At 45.1% G+C, this 5,856-nt stretch overlaps 1 pseudogene; it reads right to left on the minus strand.

Moving 5' to 3' along the window:
- Positions 1-145: 145 nt before the first annotated feature.
- On the minus strand, positions 146-1,493 carry LOC125529258 (annotated as a pseudogene).
- Positions 1,494-5,856: the final 4,363 nt, after the last annotated feature.

The following is a 5,856-nucleotide window of genomic DNA, read 5'->3' on the forward strand; positions in this document are numbered from 1 at the left end:
TGCGCACTGCTCACGTGGAGGGCCTTTAGTCCCGGTTCTGTATTGAACCGGGACTAAAAATGGTAGGTATTACTACCGACACTTTAGTCCCGGTTCCGGAACCGGGACTAAAAGCCCTTACGAACCGGGACTATAGGCCCTTTTTCTACCCGTGCGCCAGGCAGACCGACGACAACATCGGGTTGACGACGTTGCAGTTGAGGCGCACCTGGCCGCAGCTCCCGGTCTGCACATGGATGCGGCCCATCTTCACCATGGCCGCCGCGAAGCGCTCCTTCCACAGCGTCTCGTTGGCCGCGAATCGGTTCACCAGCACGTTGAGGTTGCCGTCGACCCGCAGCTGGTTGTCGGAGAAGAAGAGCCCCATGCCGCGCGGCAGCAGCTTATAGTAGTTGTTGTCCAGCATGTTGGGCGAGCCCGGATCGATCGGCGCCGTCGACTACGACGTGTTCGACGGGCACAGCACCCGCAGCTGCGCCGCGTACGACGGGCTCAGCCCTGCATCCACCTGGTAGATGATAATTCAACACACGTACGCAAGTTTCATGCCAACGTAAACTCATATATGCCGTGTTTGTTTGAGCTAATATTTAGCTTCAAAAGCCATAAAAGCTGGAAGAGCATCTATTTAGAAGCTTTTATCGCTTTTTGGCCAAAATGAAAAATCTGCAAAAGCATGCAAAAGCCCAATCAAACAGGGCCATAGGAAGGGCTGGACGAAAAGCTGGTTGCTCGCGAGCTTAATGAGTGCTCGATAGTTCGGCTCGTTAAACTCATGACTCACTTCTTAATGAACAAAGCCAATCATCGATTTCAGCTCGTTAAGTTTAACGAGTAGCTCGTTAGTAACAACACAACACACATTTTCGACTTACATGATAAAGTTTTCATAGGAGGCAACAAACTAGTGCATTAACTTTGGCAGTCACCATCTTACTTCTTAAAAACCACATCTACACACTCATCATGTAGGTCATAACACATCAGAATCTGTTAACGAGCGCTCACGAGCTTGACGAGCTTCAAATGAACCGAGCTGACCATGGTTTTCTGCTCGTTAATCTTAACGAGCTTAACAAACCGAGACTTGACAAGAACAAGCTTAACGAGCATGAGCTTAACGAGCCAAGCAACTCGTTAATCCACCCCTAGCCATAGGGTCTCACTAGAGGGACGTACTATGGTTGTGTTGCCGTTCCAAATGCGGCCGATGAAGGACGAGCTGAAGGAGCGGCCGATGGTGTGGGCGCCGGAGAGGAGGACCATCTCCTCGGTGGTGATGGTCCTGTTCTTGAACCGGTCGATGAGCTGCTGCGCGGTGAACATGGGCGGGGGCAGGTTATCGAGGGCGTCCTTCTCGATGGAGACCCTCCCGTTGTGGTGGCCGGCTAGGACAGAGTAGACGATGTTGCCCGTAAGGGTGATGTTGTCGTGCGCTGCGAAGGCCAGGATGTCGGCGCAGGAGACGGCGCAGGAGCAGCTCCATTCGAGGGCTTATTATATATGTTATATTTTGATTATATAATTGATTTTCTGATCAAAGAATTGAAGGAAGTATGGAGGAAACGTAGTTCTTGTATTGCACATATCCGTCGATTCCAAAATAATGCCAATCATTTGATTGCAAACTTTGGAAAATCACAAGGCCGAACTGATATTTGGCTTGGATCTGGACTAGATGGAGTCTTAGACATTATCAGACATCATTGTAACCCGTGATCTTTGAGTAATACAAAAATTATTTACCAAAATCAAAGAATTTTAGATACAGCAGAGCAAATCACCTCAGTGGACTCATCATACATAAGTTAACGTCAGATGGTTGAACAACATGTATTGCAGTATAATTTCATTCATTCTATTTTTTTCTACAAGGCAAGAAATACACATCTAAATTGTGGGATGATCTTTTGTACGTTTTGCACAGGTGCTAAGCCATCTGAGCTCTCTTCTAAAACTTCATGCAAATTAAGTATGTCGGCTGTGTTGTAACTAGGACCGAACCCAGAGGTGGGGGTGCACACAATTATAACATTGTCCATGGTCCATATGTGTACCATCATATCATGTGAGCATATGACGCAGTAAAGATATAAATCTACCCTAAAATGCATGATAGTGAATCACACTGGCTAGAAGTGGCGAATGTGGTAAAATTGGAGATAACTGCAGCTGCACAATCTGATATATACATCATGGTGCGCTGACGAAGCACCCGCATATAAGCAATTCCGAAAGGATGAATATAGTTCATTCCAAGTCTCTTAGTGATATACCTCTAGTGACCATATATTCAAGAAGTAGTGATCACATATGACCTAATGAGTTCGGTAGGCTTGGGAGGCATCAGGGATTAGCGCTAGTTTGGTTCGTCTCCTCATGCCATCCTGCCTGGCCTGGATCGTGCTTGGCCATTACCAGCAACTCTTTTGGTTATATACCTGAGTGGCACATTAGGAGCACAGGTTACATATGAAACTTGTGCAGGTTGGTTTGAGACGGGTTGTACGTAATTAGCTATGGCATGTTGACCCAGCTGATCATACTAGTTTTTCCGTTAGCAGCTAAGAGTATGGCAAAATGTAATTGGACAGGTTCTACGAGATGTAGCTTTTGTGACTAACATGAATCAATCAAACACCTCTTTCTTGATTGCCCTCTGGCAAAAATTATGTGGCAGACGGTTCACATAGCATTTAACATTACTCCTCTGAATTCCATCACCATGTTATTTGGGACGTGGCTTGATGGGATAGATGTTGGCACGGCGAGACACATTCGTGTAGGAGTATGTGCTTTATTATGGGCAGTTTGGAACTGCAGAAATGATCTGGTCTTTAACAGAACAACAAATATTCATTTTTTACAGGTTGTCTTCCGAGCCACTGCGTTGATCCGTATGTGGTCGCTACTCACTCCGACGGAGGTCAGCGAGCGTTTGGTTACTGGATCTACCCGATAAGAAATGGTAGTACGGGATATTTTCAACCGGTTTGAATGGCAGTCATGTAATAGGATAGGCATTTAGTATTCCTATCTCTTTATGCCAGCCGGTTGTGGCTTTACGATTACTATTTTACTCCTAGTGAGCCTTTTTGTTTTTTGTCGCGACTTAGAGACTAGTGTTAGACCTTTTGCTTATTAATAATCATGGCCGTATGCATCGTTCTGATGCAGAGACTGGGGCGAACCCCCCATTTCAAAAAAAAACCTAAGAGTATGGCTAAGGGAAGGAGCACCAAGCGGTGGTCTCATGCAGTTAGCACAAAACGGCCACATATTTGGTTGTCACCCGAGGGATGGAAATATGATGCTTTTGCAAAAAAAAAAAATGAGAAAAAAGAGGTGAAATCTGACGCTACCCTGGACCTTGTCGGTTGCCGCCACCCTAAGCCTCCTTTCCCCTTGTCTGGCTCGAGCACATTCAGCATGTAATTAGCCGGAGCCAGGCCTACGAAATGGATGGCCTGTCTCAGGCGCACGCACTGTCACCTTCATAATCGCCAATTTATTCGCCACACTGTTATTATCCGGATACCCCTCCGTTCCTAATATCAAGACTTTAGAGATTCAAATGCGGACTACATATAAAGCAAAATGGGTGAATATACATTAAAAAATATGCCTATATACATTTGTATGTAGCCCGTGTGGAAATGTTTAAAAGGTTTTATATTTTAAAGGAAGGGAGTATGTTATAAGCTTCTCATCCAGGCATGAAACCAAACAACATTCTCTGAAAAGCACTGTTATACAGCCGACACTTTTTAGACGACATGCACACGATTTTTCCATTCAGCCATTTGTACTTTTGTTCCTAAAGGATCTAACGGTGCAGAGAAACTATCGGCTGGCCGTCGTGCAACATCGTGTGTACATCATTTTCATTCTCTGAAAACTTGCATTATTAGGCAAAAATTAATGACTGCTCCGACCACTGTTAGACATATAGTACTCCTCCGTTTCTAAATTTAAGTCTTTCTAAATATTTAAATATGAATTACATACGAAGCAAAATGAGTGAATCTATAATCTAAATATGTCTATATATATTCGTATGTAGTTTATTTTGAAATCTCTTAAAAGACTTATATTTAGAAACGGAGGGAGTACATTTTAGCCATGCATGCGTGTGGAGGAAACCAACCAAACCACCCAACGTTTTTTCAGGTCTCCATCTAAATTTCCCCCACCCAAACGGATGTATCCACCAAGTGGACCCACATAGATATAAATTACCAAAGATAAAGGACCACTTGTTCTCCTGGAAATGCTCGACTGCCCCAGACCTACCAATGATTCATGGCGGTGGCTTCTTCCTTCTTGCTTTGGGCTAGTTCTAGGCCATACTTACGTATGGCCAGATGAAAATATATATTCTTATGCTAGGTCTATATTTTGGTTAGTGGGGTGGAACACTACACGATCACAAGTTGCGTGGTCCTATGTAGCAGTCACGAGGACAACCCCCCCAACACCGGATGTCCTCGCGCGCGAAAAAATGCATGCGCAAGTGCTTAATAAAGAAAATGAGACCAACCCAAAGGTTAATCCTCGTTGGTTTTTATTTATAGGAGAAACTCCACGAGCGCCGGGTGTTAGAGTCGAGGCTTGGATCTAGGCGGGCCGGCAGCTAACCCAGCTACCAAGCCAACAGGTCGATGCCCCGTTCTAAAAAATGAAACCATCTAGGACTAGCCCTCGCTGACATATTTTTATAAAAAAAACTTTAAGCTCCACGAGTCACGTGACTCGAACCCGGGTGGGTGCTATCTAGCCAACAGGGTGCAAGTGCTTAATAAAAACAACAATGCATGCACCACATGTACCACCGAAGATGGTTTGTCTCAAGTGCTCAAGAAAGGAGAGTGTTCAGTGCTTTAGCTTGGGTTCTTTAGACTACTCGCAACAAGCTTGTCATTGTCATCGAGGGAGCTATTCCATCTCGTCATGCTAACTACTCCTTAATGGTCTCTGTTTTTAAGTAATGGCATCCTCTTGAGAAGAGGAAACACTGTGAGACATCAGCGAATATCTTTACCAAGATCAAGCATCTTCACGCTGCCCATAGGAATCCTTAAGTTGGTCTTACTAGACCTAAGTTTATTCTGCGCTCCCGTTGATTTGCGATTTGTACCCCTACTTTTATGTTGCGCGTTTTGTAAGAACTTATAACTATGCTAAACTTTTCGATGTTGTCAATATTAATTTAAAGCAGGGAGCGCCTCGTGCCTGTTTTCTAAAAGAAATGTGCAGATCAGACCTATTAAGCCCTTCCCCCCTTTCTATCGCACAACTTAGTGTCAAACTGTGTGCGATGAAGACATCACAGACGATGTAAAATTTGAACCGTGTGCAAATAAAATGGCTAAGTGCAATCCCGGACCCATCACCCACTATTTGCTTCCACTAGTAGGAAAAAACCTAGTAGTGGTGCTGAAAAAAGTGTTTACCGACGCACTTTCGGGACGCCAATAATATAACGTCAGTGGTACTGTTACCATTTCATGTCGACGCCACTGGTAACCGCTTATTAGTGGCGTTCCCAATGATCCCCATGTCCATGGTATTTAAAATACCAGTGGCGTTGATATACACTGCCACGACACATGTGTCCTTGGTACTACTGGCTTTGCATATATCCCCCAGCGTTAGTAGTAAATATATTCAGATTTACAAACAAAATAATTTATACAACCACCACCCAGAGCAGGCGCCGCACTGCCCCGCCAGTCGCTGAAGTGAGCAGCCCACCGCGCGTAGCGAGGCTGCGATGTTGCCCAGACATCACTCGCCCACTACCGCAGACCTGGCCGTGACGAAACCAGCCCATCGGCTAACCCCCTCCGCTGGTGA

Source organism: Triticum urartu, unplaced genomic scaffold (genome assembly GCF_003073215.2).
Source record: "Triticum urartu cultivar G1812 unplaced genomic scaffold, Tu2.1 TuUngrouped_contig_5462, whole genome shotgun sequence".
NCBI lineage: Eukaryota > Viridiplantae > Streptophyta > Magnoliopsida > Poales > Poaceae > Triticum > Triticum urartu.